Here is a 27,940-nt window from a genome sequence, read left to right on the forward strand (position 1 = left end):
CTGACCTTGAACACAGTGACACTGTAGAAAAGTCTGCCCACTCACACCTTTGAATAAACAGGCCCACACAGGCCCCTCTGGTCCAGTTGGTTTGGCTTAAGCTGAAAAAAAAAAAAAAAAAAACACAGAAAAACACCACTGCCCACTCTTTAGCGAGCATCCCATTAACATCAGAACTAGAGATATCTCCAAACGGTGATGATGTGGTGAGGTGAGGCTTTGCTTGAAAAGGACTAGTTTCTACAACGTGCAACCTGACGTGTCAGAGGGCTGCGGTTGCTCTGGAGGCCCGCAATCAAAGACCAGCAGTCAGAGAGAGGAGCGTGATGAGATAAAGGCACACTTTCTCACCGAGAAGGCCTTCGTAATGTCACACTTATTTACAGAAAAAAAAAAGTGATAGACATAGATGAATGGAGAATGAAAAAAGAGATTGAGAGGAAAGTTCAAACCTGTTTTAGTCTGTCACCTCCACACACCTGACTGATTGCTGCAAATTGCTGCATGAAGTGGGCTTCAGAAAGAGAAGGAAGCTCTCTTTTTCCCATTCCTTAATATATTTTCAAATAATTCTTGTGCAAATAAATTTGTTAAATGAAAAAAATAGATTTGTAACAAAAGATTGTTTATATAAGATGAAAACATGGAGGTTATTGAAAAATCATGATCTTTTGACATGTACACAATTCAGATTTCATTATGAAGATTAAACTCTGCTTAATATGATAAAATGCAAAACAAAATAAAAGCTTTCACACCAAAAGAATAACCAAACTAAATGTAGTCTGAGATACTGTGCGCAAAAAGACATGAATTTAACTATTTGTGACATTTAAAGGAGCAATGTGTAACAACTGTACATCAAAATAAAGTACAAGTAGTGGGTTCAAGCCATAGGCAGTATATTAATATTAAATAGATTGAAATCCTGATTATTATGCACACTGTGGAGTTTGAGTTCAGAGACTGCCTGCCAGATGTCATTGGCATATTGTTCAATTTAACCATTTAAAAACATCCAGTCCTTCCAAAAGATTATTCATGATTTTATACGACTCATAAACAGACAGTTACTCATTCAGTGAACATTCGGCATTAATTTGAACTTTAATTAACATGAATCAAACTAACACAAGTTGATTAATCAAAATTTCACAGGAGGACACTGTTCCTGCAGCATCAGAGAAGCGAGTATTTCAACTTGACGTTTCCTTAATATCTGATGACATATCACAGCCATTTTCTGATTTATTATAGGAAAAATGTTACAGATTTCTCCTTTAATTTTTTTCTGACAATATCCATGCAATCAAAGCAGGCTTACAGGCTTTTGGTTTTCACTGGAAACAACAAAATAACTCCAGTCCCAGTGGAGGAACACTGCAATGTATGCAGCATGTAGGTGCAATCACATGATCAGCACTCAGCCAATCATAAACCCTAATCATGGTTTCCCTTCTCTACTAATTATGCCTTTATTTCAAAATAAGAGCGTGCATTTCCTGTTCATGTTATGACCTCACCCAAGATTTTTTAAAAATCAGTCTTTTAACTGCTCTGAAGGAACCAGGTCCACTGGGTGAGAACAAACAGGATTGTCTTAAAACAGCATGTTAACCTGAAATAGCTGAGGCACATTTGAAGAACGAGGCCCTGTGTCTCATTTAGCATTTCACAAGCAAGCTAGCTGCTTTAGGTTTGCAGGAGAAGCACTTGCTCAGAAGTTTGCCCAGTTTTTGGGAGTTGGCTAATATTTTACCAAAAGGATTACTCTCTACTTGGACACCATAGATCACTGCTTCCCTTCACCAAGTCACTGTAAGTACCTGTTATTTGTTCTTTGATGTATTGGATGATTTGGGTTCATGGTAGCCTAGCAACTATGAGACTGCAGCTTCTTGTTTGTTTGTGAGCAGTGTTTGTCATCTGAAGGCTGGGTGTTAGCCTCTGCTTCTGTGTTACTGAGTCACTTTAAGTATGGGCTATATTTGCAACATGATGATGTTGTGGTTGTTTGTTTGGTTGTTATCTTGCATGTGCCTCTGCTGATTTACAGAGTGGTAAAACATGAATATTCTTTTTTGAGAATCATGAATGTTTTGGGCCGAATTTGCACATATCCTCTTTCAACTGTTTTGAGAGCGTTCCCTGTTAGCAAACCAGCTCTGTAGTAGAGGGAACATTAAAGGAGAAACATGTATTTATTGTACTTAATCATAAAATGATACGTCATAAGAAATACAGGCTTTTCTGACAGCAACACTTTATCTAGCATGTTCCTCTTTTAAATTTCTATTTCTGGCTGGAACAACTGTTTTCGTTTGCCCAGTTCATGTTTTTTAGAGTTCAAATTAAAATCTGGGGCCGAGTGGAAACAACTAACTTTAACCACTGATTGTGCAACCTATTTAATATACAGTCCATGGCTCCAACTTACTAACCTTACTTACCTTACTTTTAGGATTGCAGTATTTTTTTTTTAAGCTGGGGACTTCTAACCTTCTTTTCTGTTTGTCTTTATGCTGCTTTAACATACTTTCATGTGAGGATCAGCAGGAAATCAGTTTTTAACTAAGTCAGGCTAACTTTAAGCTTGTTGGTTCTCCACAACCTTCTTATTATTTTGGTTGTGCAGTAAATAAAAAAAACACAACAAGAATAAAAAGCAGAAGATCTACTTTTTGCTCATAAAAATGTGCTGAGCATCGCTAAAGCAAATATCAGAGGTCGGCATGGTTTCTATGCAATCAATCACACTGTATAGATGTGAAATTGAAGACACTTTCTATTTCATTTATCACTTTTACCCAACAGCCATGTTCAATTTTGTTGAGCATTTTTCAAAACCGCAAGGTATGCTCTGCCTCATACCTCCAGCAATTATGAATGACTCTCCAACCTACAAAGACTATCCTCTGAGTATTTTCTTCTGAGAAAACAGCCTGAAAATACAACGAAGTTGAAGCCTTTGATCTATGAGTTTCCCATATAAATATGAACTCAACATAAGATTTATGACTAAAAGAAATTATGAAGTTTTCAGGCAGTGATTAAAAGCCAGGTTTGATGGTTATGTGTGCAGCAAATTTTAGCCCAATCTGTTTGTAATAAGAAAAGTTAAAAGGTTAGAAACAAGTTACTGTACTCCTACATTAACTTGCTTTTCGCAGAGCTTTCAACCATGTCATGTATAGCACTTTTAGGACTTCTAGTGTATGTTGGCTCAAAGTTAGACATTAAAGTTTGTCCTTGACTTTGGAAATACTATTTTGGCAAAACAACCCAACACTAAGGAGAACTTAAATATTTTTCAAGGGTTTCCCAAAGCACCAAAACTGCCAGTTGCCAGTTAGGCTAAGAGATGTTTCCATTATTTAGCCTATACCCAGTGATATAAATGAGGTGGACAAAATACTGGAAACACTTGTCAGTATAATGCAACACAGTGCATCAGCGCCGCATGCTACAGCCGCCAAAATGGTCACACAGTTGAATCAACACCTTTCTAAAACAGACAGAAACTTTACATTATAAATTTTAGTGAAGGTGGGATTTATTAAAGGACTGTTTAGAGCTGATTATTCCAGCTAGGTGTACCTCATAAACTGGGCATCATCTACTGCTTTCATACCATACTATCATACTATCTGGTGACTTTCAAATAATATTCACATTTAAATATAATATAATTTTCTGTGCAGAATTCTGCTGTCTCTGTGTATTGACTTATACTTGTGATTCATAACACTCCCTCCCCCATGTCCCACCACGTTCTGGCTTCTCTCTCTGCTCAGTTTCTGGCAGGCAGCCCACCTTACCTCTGTTGTCAGTCTCAGGAGGTCAAACGAGACGGACACTGATATTATTGAGGACAGAATTATTCAGAGTTGAATGAGTTTTGTATGTATTAAATAAAAGAATGATAATTCTATAACACGCCCACGTCTCTATATTTGGGTCGTATGAACTGTGGTGTGTCATATGAAGTGTTGAAAGACATGAAATAATACTCTGACCATGACAAAATGACTCACATCACATCGAGTCATCTGTACATACATGTGCACCAGGTGTTTGTGCATGCGTATGAGCGGTTACACTCGGCTGGACGTGTACTGTGTGCTCACAGACCTTTTCTCACAATCACGTTTGTTGCCTGTCATGTGCAATAAGAGCCAGTGACATCGGTCCACAGGCGCTACTAGCCATGAGCTCACTGACGATCCATGTGCAACTTTACTGTGTGCCCGCGTCTGCTGTCCATGCGGATCTGCCGTCAACATGTAACATGAATGGAAATGTCAGATATGTGTAGCGCCAGCAAGGACAATGTGACAAATTTCTCTTTCTGTGTGCTGTGAATTTGTGGACGATGTTTAATGGAAAATTCCACCTCACACACTGTTAGATACTGTAAATCAGAGAGTTTTACTGTATTTCAGGTAATGAATGTGGCAGTTCATTTTTGTGTTGTGCCCACTAAAGCAGTCTACAACTAACAAATGTTTTCATTGGTGATCAGTTGTTGTGCATGCAGTGACTCCTGAAAACTTGGTTTTGCAAGACGTAGTAATGTACGCTTGGCAAACTCTGTCTCAGCCCGTCCTCTGAGTACACACATACAAGATGAGATCAGTTTATTTAATGCATGTCAAGTATAAGGGCATGCAGAAAATACTATTTAGTTTTCCCGTCATTTGCATACTTGTTCTCATACCTACATATGTACACAGAAATTGATTGAGTCTGCCTTGTAACTGTTGAAGATTTCTTGGTCACCATGTTTCACGTGTAATAGATTTTATTTGTGTTCACAGTGATTCAAACGATAGTCATCTACAGTTAAAAGAAATTAATTATTACTTGTTGTTTTTTCCTTAATTTATTTTAAAAAATTTGATTCAGTTTGATTTGGCTGTTGTAAAAAAAAAAAAAAAATCCTGTAATCCGGGAACAAAATTGTTCCCTTTTTAATCTCCATATTGCTACATAAACATGACCCTGGAAACAATCCAGAAATAAATAAAAATCGCTGTTTTGTTTCTGGGAACACCGCTATAAAATATAACCTGAACAGTGTTGATCACATCATGTTGGCTGGACAGGTAAAAATACTCCAGGAGGAGACCAAAGACAGACATGTCAAGATACAGGTTGACAGGTAGAAAAACAGTAGTATGTTTATCCTTCAATCTCACCATAGTTTTTCATACTTGAACCACAATAACATAGTGAGGGGGGAGCAGTCCCTACAGTAGCCCCCTTCTTATACCAATCCTTACCTTTGAAAATTTAGACAGCAAAGCCGCAATAAAATGCTGTAGAATCTAAAAACAAACCTTCAGCTGTACTCTGTGTTCTGCTGCTGCTGCTGCTGATGGCACACTGTCATTCTAATATGCCTGCATACTGTGTTAATGACAATAAATTTGAATTTAATTAAATTGAAACAGGGTCTTCTTACTTTTATCCAAAAGAGAGAAATAGAGGCCCCAAATGCTCTACTATTCTTTGTCCTTGTGCAGCAAAATATGAATACCATAACTGGGTATCCCTCATTCAATATTTACATACATATTGGCCACAGTCACAAACAATGAATATCATACAGTGATTGGAGCCTATGATCTCTGTGTCATATCGTGTCAATTTTTATGTAAAACAGTCTGACATAGTGTATGGTTTCTCTAGAAATATTGGCAGTCTTGATTAAAATTTCAACCAATCTTGTGTTCATACACCATGACATTAAAAGTGTGTATTAGCAATCAGCATGCAAGGCACACACACACACACTCACAGACTCACAAAGCATCGTGCATCAGGTCCAGAGAGCCTGTGACAGCCTGAATGCTACAGGTTGTTCCTATCGAAACGCATATTCTTTAACCTGCACGGACTGACGATATCACCATCGGAGAGGGGGGGGGTGGAGCTACATGACCTCAGGCTCTCTCAGCCATATCATCACCTACGCAGGAACACATGGCGCTCGTGAAGACTAATGATTAGAACGGGCACTGGCAGAAGGTAACTTGTGATAACGAAGGCAAGAGGTAAGGACATATCTAGAGTCCACACGCTGTACAGAAAAGCATAGTTTAATTAAAAATATAGAGGATAAAAATCAGTTTTGGTCAGGGAAAATTTGGCTCTTTTCATGTGGATGTCCAGTGGGTATTGATGGTAAATGTTTTCAGTTGAAGCAATTAATTCCTCAGTGCATGTTATATTGAAAAAATAGTTCTCCTCCTGCAAAAGCTAAAAAGATAAAGTTTTTCTTCCTAGACAACATGGGCATGGTCACAGTTATACACATGTAGACGTTGCATTGCAAGTTGGATTGTACATCAGCATCACCGCCATATTGGACAGGGTGAGACTGTGAAGGAATACATGTAAATGTAAATGTAATTTTTTTTAATAAATAGCACTATAACACATATCTCTCAACTGATTCAGTGAATGGTGTTACATTCAAGGGTTTGTGATCTATATGGAGTATTTTTTTCTTACTTACTCCCTTGAATATAACAGTTTCTGAGGCTATTATATTCCCAGCTCCAGTGCAGCCACACTCACTGGGAAGCTGCTGAGCCCAGTTCCATTACCCGCTGACTCAGCTGTGGTTCTGGTGCCCGTTACATTGCCACTCCCTGCTAGCATTTCCCCACTGGATGCCCCCTGCCCCAGGCCTGAAAACCTCCTTCTCCTGTCAGTCTAAAGCTCCTGTCCTCACGGTTTAAACACCAACACTCTCCTGGTGCTCCAAGCTCCAAGTCTGGACAGAGTCAATTAACAGGACCATTACTGCACAGCTAACTGAGCTAATTAGCTAATGCAGCTTTAATTTCTGTCGTATGAATTTGTAGGGCTGGGGAAAAAAGTCTATCTTCTTAAGTATCATGATTCTGTTTTATAAGATTCCTGAATCATTTTTGCATTGCTGAATCGATCTTTTGCTTTATATCATCAGCCTGTTAACTCATACCACATAATGGAATTTGACAGGTGCCCAATTCTTACAATTGTTATCTTAATGTGTCACATACAGATTGAACTGTCATTTAAGTATCAGGTTGGACTTTGCATCGGCAGATATCCAAAGTTAAAGGTCCCAGATTGGGACTGGGGACAAAAAAAACTTAGTCCAATTGTATCCCTCCAGGAAGTTGCAATGTTGTGATTACAACAATTAATGTAACTTTAACCAGTCCCTGTGAATCCTGAAAGACTTTGCAATTTTGCCTGAGCACAGCAACTGTTTTGTACAGCTTTGAACCTCAAGAGGCAATAGTGAGCATCACTATAGCATCCAGTCCACACTGAGTTCAGTAACACCCAGGTGTTTTTTGTAGATACTGAACCAGAACCTTGTGTGAGAGCCCTGCAGTGTATTTTGTTTTTGCATCAATCATTAAATTTGTATGATCAATTTTATACCATAATAATGCTTTACTTTTATATTATCATTATCCTTTAAATGTAGAAGTGATATGCATGGCACAATACTCTGTGTATTGTGGAGAAAAAATGTAGGAGACCACAAACTGACACTGTGGGGACATATACAATAGCACAGATGTAAAACTACATAATTTTCCTGTTTGACATCAGGGGCAATGCTGCCCTGTGGGTGCAGCCATTTGTCAGTAGGGACGTAATAGAATAGTACCACTGTGTCTGTCTTTGTTGTCAGAGTTGCTGCAGTATTTTTTTTTAAATGTGCAATTTTCTCCTCTGCCTTTTTGTTGGCATTGGTTTCCTCCAGTTAAGGATGACTGGGCGCTGGACTAACTAACCACCCAGCATCATAAGTCGCTGCAGCCCAGCAGCCTGCTTTACCAAAACAGTGCTGATGGCTACATGTGTCACTCGCTCATTTGACAGACGAGAAAATAGGGGAGCGTTTCAACTGAAAAACACAGACAAAACAGCAGGTATAGGCTAACAAAGTCTGTCATTGAAAATGAACAATAGAACAAACCAATTTTTTTCTGACTCCAGCAAACACAAGCTCATCTAGAATTTGCCTAATTTGGTTATCCTCGTTGTTCAGCGTTGGTGAATCCTCTCTGTTTTGGTCCTCTGTCCTCAGTCAGCCAGGGAATATGATGTGAATGTGAATGTTTTTTGGTTTGGTTTGTGTTTTGTTGTTAGATCTTACTTTGTTTAATATGAATTTATGTTAAAAGAGTAGGCGTTGTAAGCTGTAGCTTCAGCCTACACCTTTTCCAGATTGCAGAAGTTATGTTAAATTACTTTATTGTGATGTTTTTGACAGCATTGTTTAAGGATCTGTCATTTTTTGTAAGAGGCTATTGTTTATATAAATTTGTACAGTTGTAGACTGAAAAGAAATTCTAAATTCTAAGCAGTGTTTTTCATAGCACAAATATGCAAAATCTTAAAATGCTGGTTGCGTGTTTGGACGGGAAAAATCTGTATTCTGTATCTGTCTTCTTCCTCTGTCTTCTTTTCTGTTTATCATCATCTAATAATGGTCTTGTTTAATCAGGTCCCATCATTGCTGGTGTTCCTGACAATGTTCTGGCATGGTACAAAATGTTTTCTTACATAGCCACAATCCTCCAACCGACCCAAACACCCACTTACCACAACAACCTTTCATTACAGCTGCACATTTCCCAAATGCCTGCAGGAGGGTTGTGGGCTGTTGCCGGCAGTTGTCGACTGGTGAACTAGTGAAACAGAAATATCTGACACACATGACAGTCCACATGTGTGCACTTACTGTCTGTCTTTACTTGGTCGCAGTCAAGTGGGAATGGCAACATTCAGACACGCAGCTTTTAGCCTAAATGGGTCATAACCACGTTCCTGGTGACGAAAACATACACATGTATGCTTACATATATAATGCACATGGAGAGCATCACTGAATCACCGTCCTTATGTCATCACAAATAATTAAAAATGAGCCTGTGCAACATAATGCATTTGTTTGACCAGCACATTTCAGCAGCTGGCCACATCAGCCTAGTGCTGTGTGCGAGCGCTGGTGACTTTTGCATAATAGCTCACTGCTTAACACTGCATGATGGGCAAGCTGCACCGCCTCCATGGAGCAAATGCTGAATTCAGCATTGTCAGCTCCCTCGGTGCTTTTTAAATATGTCAAGTCCATTATGAATTTGTCCCAAGCTGCTAACAGCTCCCTCCTTTTAACTCACATGACAGCATCACAAAAACAGCTACAGACCAGTATTTCTCTTTCATGCCAACAAAACACATACATCATACATGCATTACATGCATTAACCATGATCACATCAAGACTTTGTACATTTAAACCAAACACACAGACACTTATGCAGCTTCAGCCTCCGTCAAATTTTCCTGATTCTTTTTTCAGTGGACCTTTGCACCACAACAAAACGCAACACAACAAACAGTAAGTTAATTTAGGTGTTTAGTGCTGCTGTTGTGCATGTCGACTCACTGAAAAGGCTCTGCTACACTAAATGGAATGGGCCCTTAATTAGGATGATTGGTAACACCTGTTCTCTACCCTGTTATTTCAGATCAATATGGATGCAGTGATAAAAGGTCTATTAACTTTATGTTTCCCTCAAAATGTTTTTGATGTTGCAGATTACTTGTATATTAACATAATTTATAAGAGACGGGGCTGCAGACAAGGATTATTTGTTGTTTCCATTGCGAGTGGTGACATGTTTATTTATAATTTATGCATGGTATACTATGTATAATAGAACATCTCTGGCTTAGCAAGTAGAGCTGGTTGTGTCTCAGTCGCAGGGTTAGGGGTTTGGTTCCTGCCTGTGTCCAAGTCTTTGGAAAAGACACTGAATCCTAAATTGCTCCCAACTGTCTTCAGTGTCCCCACATTATAAACTTAAAGCAGGATCAGATTGGTGCATGGCACTGTACTGTATCACCCTGTTTAGTAAGATTTATCATTTTGCATGATAATAACAGCTTTAAAGTCAAAAGGAATTGTAGGTGCACTGCAGTAAATATGAATACTTGTAATAGTTAAATAAATTTACGTTCTCACTTTGTTATAAAGGACACTTCACCCAATCTTTAGAGGTACAGCAGAGCAGAAGTTTTCCTCTTTCCTACTATACCACAACACATTTGTAAGTCTCACAAAGCTCCCCACAGGACACTGTAAGTATATGTGAGTTAATGTTATACTATGTCTGACCCAGTTTGGAAGACGTGTGATTATCCTGATCTTTAAAGTGTCAGGAGCCGAGGGAGCTCAATACATCTGATGTACATTTTCTCTGAACTTTCTCTCTGTTTCTCCACTCCGCTCCTCTCCACTCTGTTCCCTGTGATGTCTACTGTAGTTGAGCCTGACTGAGGATGAACAAAACAGACTTGGCGGGAAACACTATAAAACCGTCAGATGAAAGCAGAATCTTAAAGCCCACTACTCCCTGGAAAGAGGCATGAAATCCTGAAATGATCTTTGGGCCAAGAGGAGCATAACTGAAAAGGTGAAATTTCTGGATGCTGGAGCTGAGGCTAAAGTCAATACATCAAACAAAGAAAAGGGTAGCAATCTGTACACTCGCTAAAAGTCAATGTGTGCAGCTTGTTCCCCATCGTCATACAAAACCGAGTAAAGCCTCAGAATGAGACCCAGCATATCCAAAAGTGTAACATCCACTGCTTATTGATAAGACACTTATCAATGATACTTTGCAGAATTTTGAGGCAAAGGATAAAATACATGACATGAAAAAATTCTAAGTTCTTACAGTCTTTTAATTGGGGCTGGAAATATTACCAACTTTAAGAAATACAAAATCAGTTGTGTCTGGTTGTCAGGATGGTTCACAGCGAGGTAAAACTTACGCTACCCATCAGTTAGCAATTAATGTTTTGCTTTTTGCTACCAAGCATACCTAAACCAAAGTGTAGACTTTGAAGGAATTAAATAAAAGGTATTAAGTGTTGTTTTCTTCGTTTTTTAATGAACGTAATCACTGCTAGAGAGCTGAACATCATAATGTCGCAGTGAAGTTGACCTTTGACCTTTTGGGTATAAACTGTCATCACCTCATCCTTTTATCCCATGAGACATTTGTGTGTAATTTGTAATAATTAGCGTATGAAATCTTGAGTTATGACAAAAAAGTAATTAAATGTTTAGTGAGGTCACGATGACCTTGAGTGCAAGTGTTTGAGGAAATTCCCTCACGGCGCTCCTCAAGAATGGGATGACCTGAAAACACAGTGCTTCCTGCTGTTAAAAAATAAAGGTATAAACATCTTAAAAAAGGTTTTTCTACAAATCTGAATCACAGAGGTCCTTCAGCCTACAGTCATACATGTGATCAGTCCAGTAGTATTTGATATTAGCTGCAGACTAGCTATAGTTCCAGTGATCACGCAGATGCGCTCTCACACACGGAAGCATTTACATGTGGTGGGGATAAAAATAAACTTGCTGAAAATCCTGTGGCATTCAAGTTTTTTTTTTTTCTATGTCCTGAAAGTGGGTGATAATGAAGCTGTGGCTGCAGCTTGACTTGCGTTGTCTATGGGATTATTTAGGAACATAAATTAGAAGAGCCAGAAAACTAACTGCGTCCTAAACTACAGAATTATTTTTGTAACAATAACGAGTGGTAAATTGACTTGACGAGCTCGAGACAGTCGCACTTCCAGTTTGGCTAATCCCACCAGATTTGGAGAGAGACAGGAGGCTACTTCATATTTATAGAGTGCTGTATTTGTAAGTGTTTGATGGGGTTGCCAGTGTTGCTCAGCTACTTACTTTTTTTTACATTTAGTAAAGTGAGCCGCCACTTTTAAATGTTTAGCCCTGTCAGCCGTGACTGAGAGCACAGAGTGTAAACGCACAGTTTCACAATGTCAAACGTCGATCACCTGACACTGGTAGCTTCGTCATCAATATGGAGGACAGTTAGGAATATTAAAATTAAAAGTTGAAGAATCAGGTCAGATACTGACCGAGGTGTGTTGTGATGCAATGTGTAAGCACTGTTATCAATATCTTTAAAGTCAAAAACAAATATAAAAGAAAAAGAAATGGGCATTTCTTCTAAAATTTCACCGAACCTCCTCTTGAAACCTAAACGTCATCTTGTTATCTTGTGCTACATTTAGTGACAAACTCTCCACACAGGGACACAACAGTTTAAATTTTACCCTGCATTCTTTTTTTCTCTCCCAAAAAAGTAAATAAAGCAACACCACTGGGGAAATGAAGGTTTTCAGCTCACTGCAGACCTCCCACTCTCGGGCTGAAATAGAAACACCGTAATACCCTCTTACCCAAAATGGGCTGGAGTCTGGAGAACCTGAAAAGCACATTTAGCTTTTTTTGTAAACGCTGGCAGATTCAGTAAAAATGTTTATTCCATCAATCCATCCATCATCCACCTCCCTCGCTTATCCTATTCAGGGTTGCGGGGGGGCTGGAGCCAATGCCAGCACACACAGTCCTTTTTAAGATATTGTCATTGGCAGTCACTGAACAAGCGTCTAGATATTATGAGGCAAGAAAATGGATTTGAAACACATTTGTAGATTGAAAAGCAGGACCGTGGCGGTAATGCATTGCATAATCAGCGTAGTACACATATGCACACAAATACAGCCTCTGGCTTACAGAAAAAAACAGAAAAAAAAAAAAACAGCTGACCTCACTTTTGTTACTGTGACTCAACTATTTTAAACTTCAGCGGACGGACAATTCTCGCATGAACAAATTGGGACTTTAAGCCAAGTACAGCAGCACCAAACCAATGGATCGTCGTAATGGGCTTCCTCATTACACTGAGGTGACTCCGACTGTGTTTGAGCAGTAATAATCACTCTACAGCAATAACTTCTCCCTGAAATAACTCTATGACTCTAATGACCCACTCCCTGTGGGTCATTAGAGTCACTGTTCACTTAGAGGATTGGGACACGTTGATTAATCAATGGGACAAAGGTGCCTCATATTCTGTTCCTCATTTTTTATCCCTTAACCGTCCTATTATTCAGTAGCCTACAACAGGCTTCTGTAATTGGATCCAATGAGTCTTATGGGAAGACCAAACTTTAACAGCATGTTGTAATTTCTATTGGCTTCCTCAACATTTTTGCGGCACTTGGCTAAATCTCTCTGCCGTGGTGTTTTTCAGAATAGAGACTCACTTAGTAAACATGAATATCTTGTGTGCATTTCACTGGCATTAACTCTCGGCCCTGTTTTTTTTTTTCAGCCACTTCATGCTGCTAGTGTATAAAACTGCTCAAGGTAGCTTTAAACAAGACATTACCTTTGGACGGGACACCTCATTAATTCTCTGCCTCTCTATCCCACTCACCTTCACTCTCTGTTATTGCCCAGCGCCTTGCCAGTTTTTTCGTCTGAAAGGAGCAACATTTTCTTTTTCATTGCCAGTCTCACCCTGTCCCTTCACTCCTCCTCGCTCATGCTCACTTAACTCGATCAAGGTGTTCCCTTTTTGCCAATCAGTTTTCAGTTTATATGACAGGAAAAAGTTGTTGTACAACAAGCTGCTCAGAATACAAAATTGTGTCCTTTCTGGTCTGATGGGAGCGTCTTACACTCCCAGCGTCTTATATTCCTTGGATCCTATGTTCCTGGTGTCTTATGTTCCCACCTAGAGTCCAGTGTTCCCAGGATTGTATTTTCACAGGGTCCTATGTTCTCAGGTTCCTCTGTTCCTGGGGTCCTATGTTCCCAGGATCTTATGTCCTCAGTGTCCTATGTCCTATGCTAACCCTTAAGGCCTGTAAAAATAACATTATTTGTTTCCGTGGCGCGAGCCACAACAATATTTGGCGCCACACATTTAAGGCCGCAGGCCCAACAAATGAAAGGTGTCACGTTGATGAAATGACTACCAACAGATATGTGTTACTGTGTAATTTATGCAGAGAATCGCGCAAAACAGAAAAAATAGTAAAGATGCCAAATTGGATGAAACATCAGTGCAATGACTGTAAGACGTGTGCGATATGCTGCTCGAGTGGGCGCTGTGGCTGCTTTAACCTGTTAACATGTGTGCCAAAATAAAAACGCAGGGATATTATTTGCTATGGCCTACAGAGTTGGGGAACATAGGATCATGGGAAAGAACTTGGAAACACATGACCCTGAGAAAGCAAGACCCTGGCAAAATGTGAATAACCTCGTTATGATAAAGGGCATTTGCCAAAGAATGGAATGACGTACCAGTAGTACAAAAAATGTCTTAACAATGAGCCAACAGGGTGTCTTATCTAACAAAATGTTGCTTTCCAAACTATAGTAATTTGGTGTTTGCTCCCAGAAGCTCCTAAAAGAATGCAAATTACAGTCAATTGATAGAAAATTAGACTGAAATCATAATTGTTCCAATATCCTACAATATTCTGATAACCACTGGATATTCACTGGTATAAAGTGATGCAAGTTGAGTATCATGTATAAACCATGGCCTCCATTCTTATGCAACATTTTACGGCTGTTTCTCTATAAGGCTTTACGTTACAAGGCATGAATGAAGATGAAATGAAAACTGGGACACTGAGCTTAAAGTGCAGATTAGCAGATTTAATTTTTCAGAAGAAAAGGGTTTATCCTCTTGGTTTCTTCATCTCGGGGTGCCAAAAGTATTCGGACAGATTAAAATTATGTTAAGCAGTCACTTATTTATGCATGTTTGTATCATGCAGAACAGGTTCATAAAGTTTATATGGAGAAAATAATGTGGAAAATGTGTGACAGGCTACATACTAAATGAGGTTAGAAGTGTTTCAGTGTTGGTTGTGAAAGAACCCACTTTACATGTTAATCAAAATGCTAAAACTACAAACTTTTGTGAATTTGACTGCTGTCGCTGTCAATGGCATCAGTGTACAAAATGTTATACAGGATAATTTAAAGCTGCAATAATTGATTTTAGCCAATAAGAGACAAAAGGATGGAGTCATTTGACAGTGATGCTGGTAGTTGTTTGCCATCAAGTCATGGTCATAAGGAGCTCATACTGTATCCATTATAACTTGCCTAAACAAGACATCCCTTCGTGGAAAACGTTCCTCCTCCCCGTGTCAGAGATTGGATATATTTCCCGGTTTGTAGGCCTGGTTTAGATTCCCTTCCACTAACATTACTGTACGGTATATTTGGGTGAAAAACAGCACTCTGTGGAGAACGTCTCTCTAACTCCCCCCTTGTGAAATAAACATCTCCCCTCACCGAGCGAGACACGTCATTGCCAGCGTGAGGTGAAAACGCACCGCTTTTCATTTCTGTGAAACAGATAAAACAGCGGGGCACCTGCATACCTGTGGAGATGAAGGGAGCAGGTTTGTAATTAAGCGGATCCAGAGGTGTTTTTTTTTTCCTCTTCTTACCAGTCAATCTCTCACGACGGCATGCATAATTGCTATGACTGATGGGATGTGGGCGGGGAATTGATCTGGGGAGCTGGTGCGATCCCATTATTCTGCTCCACTTCTGTCTGTCCCCTCTGTGTCTCTCTGTCTGACTCTCTATTTTTATATATTTTTCCAATCTCTGGAGATCTCTGGTTGTCTGTCCCCCTCACTACAGTTTTTTTTTTGCATCCCTCCCTTTGTGTTCATAATATTCGCACAATGTCAGAGTCGAATGCTTCAGTTGTGTTACAGCCTGTGTGCATGGCACTATCAACAATTATATTTTTGTCAATTTTACTTCTTCTAAGTTTTCCGGGAGTTTGTGCAACCAAAGCTGCAAATAACCTGCACCCTCATTATGCAGACTGCTGTTTGTGATATTTTTCTCTTGAACCACATCTACACTTGTGACAAGTAATTTTTCAAGTTGTAGTCTCTGAGTTGGTGCCCATTTCCCATGACAATTTATGCAGTAGAAACAACAGTACATATTGAGAAGACATTGCAACAGGTGCATATTCTCCAGGGATTATAATTTAAGGTGCAACAACAACAGTTCTTAAAGAAATCTTTTAAGAAATCTCATGTCCTAGAAGTTGAATGCCATAATGCAACATAATTCTTTGACAAAAAAAAAAGGTATTATAGATTGTAGGCAACATTATTTTTCATTTTTCACATCCGTTAACCTGTGTGTGGATTATACGGAGGGGTAGCAGGTTGATTTCATCCCCAGGCGAGGACCCCTACCAGACAATGGTCTAAACAGAACAGCTGGGTTCGGTTGGATCATCGCCATCATATTTGCATTGAGCATCTGATATTACATATAAATTGGTTTGGGTTCCAATCCAGACTCTGCACAGTTGCTCGTTGTTTGTACTGAATTCAAAGGGGAGAGTTTTATTCTCATGCGCGGAATTGAAAGCGCTCCACCTGTCAGTCATCCCCTATTGTTTGCAAAACTGAAAAATGAAATAGAATTTTACTTTGTTCAGACCTCATACTATTCAGTTCAAACCCGTGATCCATTTCTTTCTCTTTCCACCTGACTGCCTCTTTTCCTTCCACTGTCCTGTCCGCTGATATTTCTCCATGTCCATTCATCTTCCGCCCACTGTCTTTTTTTTTTAAATCTGTTCTTGCCTCTCCATCCATAATCTGTCCTCTGTCATTTGTCTGTTGCCACATTCATATCTCTCTGTACTGACCTCATATAGTCTTTCCTGTCGGTGGTCTTCCACTCTCTCATGATGCTTTGACCTTCTGTGCCTCCTGCAGGCCAGTCGGCACACGCCCGGCTGCTCTTTGGCTGCCAGATTACCCTGCATGCTGAGTGGGCAAGAATTTGGGCAGCTGCAGAAAGGCTGAACATATGTCTCGTCTGGCAAACTCTGTCTCTTTCCATCCCTCCTACACTAATTTGGTTCATTCACTAAAGCAGGCAGAATAAAAATCCCTGACTGTTTTAGCAAACTGACTTTTTTTAGCAGAGAACTAATTCAATTGATATTAAATATTGAACAGTTTAGTCGTTTTAAGAGGACGAAATGCTCCATTTAATTTTATTATGCCTTAATTGTTAATTCGCTTTTTACCAATATCCCAAAACAGTGTTACAGGGACTGGGGTTGCCACTAATGCCTATTTTCATTATCAATTAATCTGTAATTTTTTTTAGATTAATCAATTAGTTATTTGTTTCATAAATGTTGAAATATGTTGATCACTGTTTCCAAAAGCTGAAGGTGACTACTTTATTGTCACTGAAAGCTAAAAAAACAGAAAAATATCCACCTTTGTTGAAATCAGAGAATTTGGACATCATCTCTTTAAAAAATAAAATGATCAATCAATCATCAAAATAATCACTGCAGCTAATAGGGATGATCTGTACTTAATTTGTTTGTGTTTACATGTATAACCCTAAGTATATATTTATTATGCGTCAGAACTGCAGATATGAAGCTGTCAGGTCTTGTATTTCTCATAAATCAGCTTAAAAATATTAGAGTGCACTCTACATTTGAAGCCAAAACTTTAACAGTGTTGCCAGATTGGTTGGATGTTTTCCAGCCCAATAATTACTCATAACCCCCCCAAAATATAATTTATAATAAATAAGAGAAATGAATTAGTGAGTAAACAATAGCAACAGTATTGTGATTCATCACAATTTTCAATGTAACATCAATAATAAAACAACAATTCAAGTGTTCACAGTTGTGTTAGAATGCAGATTGGAGGCGCCACTGCAAATAAAAAAAACTTTTTTCCATTTCTGCACAGAGGAAGAAATAGAGAATCTTGCAATCATTATTTAGCTAGTTAGCTAGAATATTTCTAACATAAGCTAGGTAGTTGGCTAGAGGTTTGCTCAGATTAGCTTACTTAAGATGTGACTCTGCATGTCACTTTTCAAGGAAATGCAAAAAGTTGACTGAGGTACCAAGCAAAAAGCAAAAAATGAGGCAAAACTTAAGGGTACATTCTTTAAACAGTCTGTATATCACCAGGCCCTTAAGTGCTTGACAGGAAGCCAAAAACCCATCACCACTTTTACTGCCTAAGAAACTAATTTACTGAGCTAGGACAATCTTATCAAATTTGCAGATGCTTTTTCCTTTCTATAAGCGTCTGCATGGTTTTTCCCTCCTGCTCCACGAAGAGCTTTTATAAAACAGAAAAGGACTCATGATAGACACATAGGTCTGTGGCAAGAGGGTATTGTATAATACCTATGAGGAGGACTGCCTTTGGACAGTCAGCTTTTTCAGTGAGAGCAACTCACACAGAGCAGTCTGCCAACACTTATTAGAGACTGGGACACATAAATTCATTTAATATTCATTTACAGTCATGTTTAACAGACAATTATGTGCATGAGCAGACTCAAAAACCTGTAATGTACTTTTAAAAAAATATTTTATGTACTGTTGTCCTTGTTTTAATGTATTTGATGCATCTTTTGTCACTGTTATTACACCTGTAGTTGAAAATTAGCCCAGAGGGCTAAACTGGCACATTTACAGAGATGTTTCAGTGTGTGGTGCCTGTAACTTTAAACAATTTAAACTAGAATTACTGCCTCAGAATCGTACGTCAACCAGTCAACTTGCACAGTATATCCATGTCTTTCCAGACTCATATAATGAATGTAGCGAAAACTTTAATTAAAAAAATAATAATAAATGCACTGAGTGTATCTTTGGCAAAACAAAACTATTGTCCATCAAAACACACCTGATGCTCATCTTAAATCTCTTAATGTGTCGTATAATTCTCTCTGTTGATTTGTTTTGAGATGTCCATTTAGACCAAACCATTGCTCCATGTACCAGTCGCTGAATTGGTTGCAGCCTAAATCTAGAAGGCAGTTTCACTGGTTTCAGTTCATATCCAAATGTGTTTACTTCAATTGTCCCTCATGTTTGAAGCCGTTTTTGATTCCATGTAAATCCACTTAGACACATGCGAAATCCCTTTTTCTTTGCCCTCAGAATTTGCAAGGAAGTCATTCCAATACAAAGCTCCATCTGACTGAAATAATCTTCCTCTTTTTTTGAGATCTGTTACTTCTTTCCACTGTTGCAGGACGTCTTTATATTCTTATCTCACAACCTGTTCATGTTTTTAAATTCCTTGGAACAAAAACTTCTTTCAGTACTGATATTATTGTTTTATCATCCAGGTCATGGTATACAGTTCCAGTTTATCTTGTACAATAGCTGTGGACAGGGGGTGTGTGACAGGAGATGTCTGTATTTGTGCGTTTGCAGCATATGTTTGTCATGTAATGTTGTTTTGTCTTTATGTATTTTTGATTCCTACCTATTGGACCCCCTGAAAATGAGATGATACATCTCAAGGGGCCATCCTTCAATAAATTCTACCAATTTTGTAAAATCATTTCTATCATTTTGGGTTTTTATATTTAAATTATATTTTACTTCCTGATTTCTTTGTCTCCAGTAATGATGTTTCCTTCACAAAGAGGCTCCTTGTAGTGTGGACACAGTTTAGTAAAACAGGATGATTGGCAGGCACAGTGATGCCGCTGAGCTTGAAGGGCAAATTACTGTATAGGACGACAGCAGGTAATCAGAACCACGACCACAGTGACGCCGTCTGAGGAGCACTCCCTGCTGTCATGGCAGCATCCACTCGACACACAAACACCTAGATACATGAAGATATATATAGATTTTCAGATATAACATCATCCACATGTATAGACCTTGGTTACTTCACACATTTATGTTTTCCATGGAGAGAACTTTTTTCTTCCATTTGCTCTACTGCTACTTACTTACGCACTTGTGTGTTTTTAGAGGTTGGTTAGCAGTTAGGACTGTGGACAATGTTCAGCTTTTGACAGAATAGGAGAACAGCTAGAGCCAGGGAAGTGACAGTTACATCTTTGACCTATTGGAGGCTGCAAAATAAACACACTCACAGAAGTCATCTGTGGCCATCTTGACAGACGGTTACCCATTTCCAGTTCAATTATCCGTTAGTGCTGGGGTCCGATGGTGAAAAGGACAAGTTGTCACGATGGGTCACATAACTTCTTGGCCATCACAAAAGGAGAATACATCACAATAAACACTTTCCTTCTGGTCCAATTTAAAAAAAAAAAAAAAAAAAAAGTCAGTGAAAACACAGCTTTTTTCCTCCAATGCGTCACGAGCTTTAAAAAAAAAAAGATGGCACTGACTTTAAAAATAACACCGTCGCTTTGCATCAGCTTCAACCCAGCAACCTAGCGACCTTAAAGTAATCTGTACATTATGAAAGACCCTCTGGGGAGTGAGAGAGCAGAGAAGCTAAATTCTGCATGGTGTAGGAATAGGAGTGTTGTGCTCTGAGATGAGCAACATGTTCCTTGGGAAAAGAAAAAAAAACAACCTGTTTTTGACTTGTAGGTTAACAGCTCGGGATTTTGCTCAGAATCTAAATCAGAACGGAGCAGAGGACAGAGCTGCATTTCACACATACAGGGACCCTTTTTACTGAGTGAAATGTTTACCTTTTCTGAGTATTGCGCATCTGTAAAACAAATGGTCTTCACTTAACATCGCAAACCCTTTGACTTGGTGTGTGCCCTCGGATCTTACAGTTGGTGCCGTCATTTACAAATTTACAAACTGTCAATCTTTCAAAAAATTATGTTAAATAAATGAAGAGATCCAGCAGGAAAAACATGCAACTTCATGGTAAAGATAGTGTTGCCAATAGTGACTTTTATTGGCTATAAACAGTATTTTTGCGATCAAAACTTATCACTTGTCAATGCAACAATACCTGTGATAAAATAGAATTTCTTTAACTTGATTAAAATAACACAATAACTGACCTAACTTTTCACATGGACGCTAAATGCAGTGATCTGATAAGGTGTACTTTTACTACTGTTTTGCTACTGCCATGTTTTTGTCCCTCCCAGAAACTCATGTCATGTTATGTTGCCCCTACATGAGGAAAACATATGCAGAAAGAATATATTTATTCCAACAAGAGAGAAACAAATAGATTAAACAATTACATGTTTATTAGGTGCCATTACTTTACCTTATATGAAAGAGGTTGCTCATATTGATGAAACAAAAAAGAATTATAATCCAAATATGCAGCTCCCCTATGTTATGTGGAGCTTTATAGTGGGTTTCAGCTAACTGTTTAGCTTGCCAATCCACAAATTTCACAGTTTTGTGTCCCTCTCATTGCTCTCATAGTGTCATTTTTGGCTACAGCGTAAATGCTTTAAAAACCTACTGTACAGTACCTGCTCAGCAGCTGAGGAGAAACAGTTAGGAATTTTCCAGTGCAGCCAAAGAGTCAGATATTCACCCCAGGAGGTGGTGGAGACCAAAAATGAGCCTAAAGAGAGCTAAGCTTGTACCTACATCAACCAGGTAAACACCTTCTGTACGCTACCTGCCCAGCAGACAATATAGTGGAGTTTTTAGCAGCCAGAGAGCCAGATATTTACCTCAGGAGGACTAAACCTGAGCTAAAAGGGAGTGGAATTTGGTTGTACACTCACCATGTGGCCAAGTAAATGGCTTTCTGAAGAAAATACAGTTAAATGTCTAAATCCAAAGCAAATACTGGCATGATGAGAACTTTCAAGACAATGCTTCCAAGTTTTGAGGAGATTAATGGAAAGTTTGCACTGCTAGATGTCCATTTATGAACAGAGTTGAACACCAGCTAATTAAAACAGCATCTCTTTACATGGTGGTTGGACTTTGTGTGTTGGTTTGGACTGTAGTATTCAAACACCTCAAATGACGTCTTCAGTCCTCCTATGTTACCTCCTGCTGAAAGAGTAATTGGCAGGCGTGATTATGATTGTCTAATAATGATTGCTGCTTAGGGGTCCAAGGAAGCGCTGGTGGTCTCATCAGTGCCTGTTTTCAGGGCTTGACCTCCATCATCTAGAGATGAACTAGTTTAGCGGCAAGACCCTGGTGACAATATTCCATTCACTCAGTGGAAAAGGTCAATGCACTGTTCATCTCCTGCAGGGTTGACCCCGGTCAACTCTAGTCAAGACGAGTGTGCACTAGCTCCGCACAGCTGCTTTGCAACATAACAGGTTGTGGATTCTTCCTGCTCTGTGGGAAACCACATGTACAAGGTTCAGTTTGGTGTCACAGGCTTGTATGTTACTGGAGCCTTCTGCAGATAGTGCTTTTACATGTTTCATTTGCACATGTGTGCAGACTATTGCTTCAGAATCCACTCATATTGCATTTATTTCACAGACATTTCATGAGACTAATTTGCATTTGTTTTGTCTCAGTCAGTTGGATGTCGTGATTGACAGGTGTCTGACAGGTCGGTGATAGCGTGAGTATTTCACTACTGCAAAATATGGAAATTTGACATGTTATGGTGACACTTTAATTATGCCATTCAGACGTTTGGGATTGTGCTGCCGAAGGTGGTTGGGATTTCATCATCATAACTTACATTCCTGCCAAAACAGTCATGTAGATGAGAGCATACACCTTCCTGGGACCTTTCTGTTCTGTTACTCAGCTGTGGTTTCCAAATGAAGCAGTGAATTTATGATTCATTCACAGGGGTTTCATCAGGATGCTCTCACCTTGAGTATGTATTAACAGCAAATGCGCCATTTTCACTCTTGCGGGTCTCGTAGATATTATAATTTATCACTTGGAAAAAAAAATTAGTTTAAGGTTTTTACCATTAAATATAATTGCTGACAATCTTAAACCATCTATCATGTGTGCACAAGTCCACTGGAAGCTCATGGCAGTCAATCTGCATAAAATGTCTTTGAATCACTTCAGGCACTCAGTAACTATAACCACAGTAAAAGACTTGAGTAATTCATGTCCTTTCAAGAAAAGAATAATTGACTTATCCTGATAGAAAAGCCCCCAAAGAGCGGAAGCAAACATTCACCTTCTAATTTGTCCTGGTTCGAGAAATACGTCTTAAAGTTGGCAGGTTCTCCATCTGGGCTGCCTGCCAGAGTGACAGCGGGTGACATCAGTCAATGTCAAGATTTAAATCACAGGAAAATGAACAAATGAAAAAGCCCTGTAAAGTCACAGAAAGTTGAAACAGCAGTGGGAATCTCCATCAATGAATCTCTGTCTTATCACACCCTGTTAAATTCTTTAATCAATTTTAAACATTTCAAGATGTACAGCTTAAAAGCTGAGTGATCCTCATCAGTCGGTCCTCAAAGTGATCCAAAGTCAATATCCAAAGTCGTGACTTATGACATCATGCCAGAAATGTGTTGCAAATACTAAAATAGTCTGGTGTATATTAAGAAAATAACCGTTCAATTCAAACAGGAGCTTCCTAAAGCTTCCTAAAAGTTGAATATTTAAATACATATGGACTTATAAGAGTGATATAAATTGTTGGCTCAGTGAAGAAGGGAGATAGTTCTGTGTTCTTTCCATATCTGAGGGGGAAAAAAGTAAAACCCAGGTGCACATTACACCTGAGGAAAGGTGTTTTATTTGTTCTGTTCAAAGGACCTGTGTGTGTGTGTGGGGAGGACCTACATTATCAGCATGAATGTGTACTGCACAGCTGTGGTTTTTCATGGGATCTAGAAGAACAGTGAACTATCCCCAGATTGTAAATTTTGTGTTCTCAAGCACGTATTTTCACTCACCCTGGATATTTAGGTGTTTGTGTAATGTCATCAGATACATAATCGGTTTAATGCATCACTAACTTGCAAAAACTGGCAGCCACAGCCCCTTCTCTTTGTTTGGAAACACTCAAAAGGCACCAAGGCTCAGCGGGCTCGAATCTGAATTTTTGTACACTGACAGCTGAATCCTGGGGCCTGTCTTACAAAGCAAAATGAATAGGTTTGCGATCTGTCTCTGCAGTGCTGAACTCTGGCTCCTCCGTCTCTCAGTGGTGGTGGGGATTCATGGTTAACTGGGAAAGATCACCATGGTAACATCTGCAGAACAGCTATTCTTATTTGGACCAGAGTTGATCTTGCAATGGGATCACACCAGGTGCAAAATCCCTCAATATGCTTATGTTCTGACCCATGAGTACTCAGTAATCATTACTACTTCATTAGATGATTACTCAGTACTCATGGGTCAGACCATGTCACATCACCCTGCCTTCATTTTGAACTCAGTTACACAGGTCTTTAGTTTTGTGACTGCATCTTGCATGGTCATGATGCTATTGCATTGTCAAAATCTGTCCACAGTAAGACAGATTTATAACCTACCAGTGTACTCAAAAGCACTTCTGTGGTAGGTGGATCTGTGCACTGTGAACCTGTACACTGGCCACAAGATGTTGTGTATGTGAACCATCAGAAACTTACTGGAACTAGTTCAGCCAGGCAAGTTGGAGGTAACGCAATGCCAAGAAACACAAGCACTACCTGCTTACTATTTGCCGAGTCCAGCCTTGGACCATGCCCGAAGTCTCAGGGCTCTGTCAAAGGAAGAGTGTGCAATAGGTACATTTCCCACTCTGGGCAAACTCTCCGGTCATGGCTCCTAAAACAGACAGGACTGTAGAAAGGGTGTTAGATCCCCTAACTTATGCCCTGTCTGCAGTACCAGCTGGTGAAGGGGCTTTCTCATGCCACTATTTAAGTGTACGCAGCCGTCGCTTTCTCCTGTGACAAAAGTTTGGGTGAAAGATTTGTCTTGACCCGTTCCCTTTTGAAATGTTTCCTGCATGGTGCTAGTAGGCAACGCCCAGAGATGTGTGCATCCACTCCTCAGTGGGAACTGCCACTGGTACTCAAGCCTTTGGTGAAGGAAAACTAATGAGCCTCTGGAGCACTCCTCTCTGAACGGATTGTCATTCATGACAGCTTTGCTGCTTGCACTGACCTCAGCTAAGAGAGTGAGTCAGTCTGTTGCCCTGTCAGTTCACCTCAGCTGCATGGTGCTTCGTGGTGAATGGAGCAATGATACTCTTAAGCCGAACCCTTCCATTGTTCTTAAGCACACAAGGAGCTTGTTCAGATTGAGGACTGCATTTTGTCCTCCAACCCATGCAGGGGACAGAGAGGCAAAACACATCTACTATACCCAGTACATACACTGGCATGCATGGTCCCCATATGGCTTCATGAGTGCATCTCCCAAACCTTAGACAGGTGGGCAGAGACCCTTCCACTGTGATCAGTGCAAACTCTACAGTACATGCATACAACGTGGCAGCATCAACAGCTTTGTTTAGCGTGGCAAGTTTCAAGGATATAATACATCAGTGCCAAAAATGTATGCTACTATTAATTTTGACTTACTGAAATCCTTGCCAGTGCAGTCTTGTTGCCAGTCCGGTCCATTTTTAAAATGATCCTGTTGAAATGCCCGAATCATTGTTTCTTCTTAGACGACAACCAAGTTCTGTTCAGCGCAAATGCATTTAACTTAGGAAGCTGTGTCTGGCAGTGTTCACCAACTGCAGCCTGGGATTTAAAGTTTTAATAAGATTCTAGAATGATGATGCATCAAAGTTATGGAAGGCACTACAGAATTCTATTGTACACATACACACACACACACACACACACACACACACACACACACACACACACACACACACACACACACACAGGCACACAGAGATAGATACATCTATAAAAACATACAGACATACACAAGCACAAAACATAAACAAATTAGGTTATATAACAAAGTTTGTATAGACCATCCAAGTGGCAAGAGTGGGATCCACCATTGCCTGCTACAAGTCAAAGTGGATTTCATCTCTGATGTGTAGAACAGGAGTCAGATCCTCTAACTTGTTCAGGGAGGTCTCTTCCCTCCTTTCAGGCCAATTTTTAAGTAGCAGCCACTTCCTTCTGTGATCTGGGTTTTGGCAACAGATTTTACTGAGTCCATCCCCTTGAGAAAAGTTTACTGTAGGGGGTTATAAGGTAATGTCCAGTGATGCGTGCCTCTACTCCCAAATGGGAACTGGCTTTGGTGACAGATCCGCGCCTTCATTCCTAAGCGCACAGGGAGCTCTTATAGGTCACAGACTATACAGCTGGATGCATTTTGTACTCCAGCCCATGCATGGGACAAGGAGGCAAAATCACATCTGCTATGCCCAGTATGTGCATTGCCATCTTATTCTGAATGCATGACCATCTGGCACATGGAACAACTGTCTGTGCGCCATTTAGATGGTGCGGCTGGTGAAGCCTAATCCAAGAAGTGCCTGGTTAGGTGGCTTTGAATGTGAATCTCTTAAGCCTATAGGCAAGTGGGCAGACTACTTCCCGCTGTGTCTGGCTGTGTGTTCATCAACTGAAGCCTGAGATATAAGGTTGTAATGAGCTCAGGTTGTAGAACATTTCTGCATCAAAGGTATGAAAGGCCTTACAGAATTCTTTGACACACACGGACAGAAAACCAGAACAAAAGGACATGACAGATTGTTCTGTACAGCACAGTTGATTCTGCACCTCAACAGGTTGGGGTTAGACATCAACTGCATTAGATTCAAATAATATTTTATAGTTGAGGTGACATAATTATTGTGCTTGGACAGAATTTGTGAGGAGATTCTGCTACTACATGTATATATATTTGCACTGCGGTCAGCGTCTCTTTGCCTGTTGTTGGCTCGTTGCACTTTTCACATTTTATCTGTTAGGTTACCTTCTCATGCTCGGCTCAGTGTGAAATGATCTATTGAACGGCTGTTATTCAGTCATCACATTTATTTTTGTACTGACATTTCCAAAGGTGAGTTGGACTCTATTACTATTATTCACACCTACATAGATTGCCCCCTAGATGCTGCACATTATTGCTCATTAAAAGCATTCAGACATTTGTGCAATTCCCCTTAGTGCCCGCTTAAAACAACTAATGGAGGGCAACAGAGGTTATGTATACCTGCGTGTGTTTATTCTATGAGTGTGTGTGCCACACCGATTTCCTGTGTGCACACATGCAGATCTGTCAGTTGATAGCAGCGCTCAGTATTACACTGTGAACAAGTGCTCACTGTTCAGCTGACGTGGCGTAATGTTGTGTTCTTCCTTTTTTTTTGCTACTCTGTCCTTGTCTCCGAAAAGGCATTATCACCATCCCCTCTATCTCCCCGCATCGTTTCCTTCCATGGGTACCCGCGTGGCTGTCAGGGCTCCCTGGTGGTTAAAGGGACTGGCCCACTTATCAGAGGTCACAGTTTTACAATCACAGTATAAGCCACATCACCAAAGTATTTGTTGAAGTGGCCTTGAACAAAACACTGAAGCCCTTACTGTGGAGCGCTTAGTTACATGCTGTAATCATCCAGGTGTGCTGTGCATACAAACCATTGGCATGAATAAAACAAATAGCATACAAAGTCCTTGTCCAGCTGGGGGGGGGGGGGCGTACATAATAGAGAAGAGGCATCTTCACCAGGTTTCTTATAATTGTGAGATTACCTGGTGTAATTGGGTTATGATGCTTAAATTTGCCAACCAATCACTAGTTTACTCCTGTAATAAGGTTTACAATGCAATTCTGTGTACACAAAATGCTCTAGATGAAAACATTCATGAAAGATGTGCTTTAAAACCAGCGGGTTGTGTGTCGGTTTCCCAGATAATTATTATAGCCCCCTGCAGGAAGCACATATATTGCTGTAGTTTAGGTGCCCTTGAGGATCTCCAAAGTTCCCCCAGCTAACTACTTTGACATCTTACAGTACTGAATACATTATGCCTCTCACAGTGGGATACAAAACCAAATTGCTCATTACATGCTTCATAAGAGGACTGTGTGCACCTAATAGCTTACAAAGTGACTAAATTTGGAAAAATTGTCTTTTTACATCTCGTCTGTCATCTTCTTTAAGAATTTTTGCTCTTTGTAAGTCTAAGTCTATTTTAGATAAGAAAACGTGTTAATCAAAAATGGGCAAAAATGTTCAAAGCTGCTTATTAAAGTCCTGCATTTTTCTCTGAAGCTGTTTTTTATCTCTGCACAGACGCAAGAGAAATTGAGAAGTTCTCCTGCAGCACCTCAAGACGTACCATCGA

At 39.7% G+C, this 27,940-nt stretch overlaps 1 long non-coding RNA gene across 1 annotated transcript in view; it reads left to right on the forward strand.

Moving 5' to 3' along the window:
* The first annotated feature begins 1,533 nt into the window (after positions 1-1,533).
* LOC146319284 (uncharacterized) overlaps positions 1,534-27,940 on the forward strand; it is a 91,030-nt gene continuing 64,623 nt past the window's right edge. Inside the window, exon 1 of the long non-coding RNA XR_014771538.1 lies at positions 1,534-1,818. This is a non-coding gene — a long non-coding RNA (uncharacterized LOC146319284). The remainder of the gene's footprint in view (positions 1,819-27,940) is intronic.

The sequence above is a fragment of the Lutjanus erythropterus genome, chromosome 11 (genome assembly GCF_056507025.1).
Source record: "Lutjanus erythropterus isolate fLutEry1 chromosome 11, fLutEry1.hap2, whole genome shotgun sequence".
Taxonomy (NCBI): Eukaryota; Metazoa; Chordata; class Actinopteri; order Lutjaniformes; family Lutjanidae; genus Lutjanus; species Lutjanus erythropterus.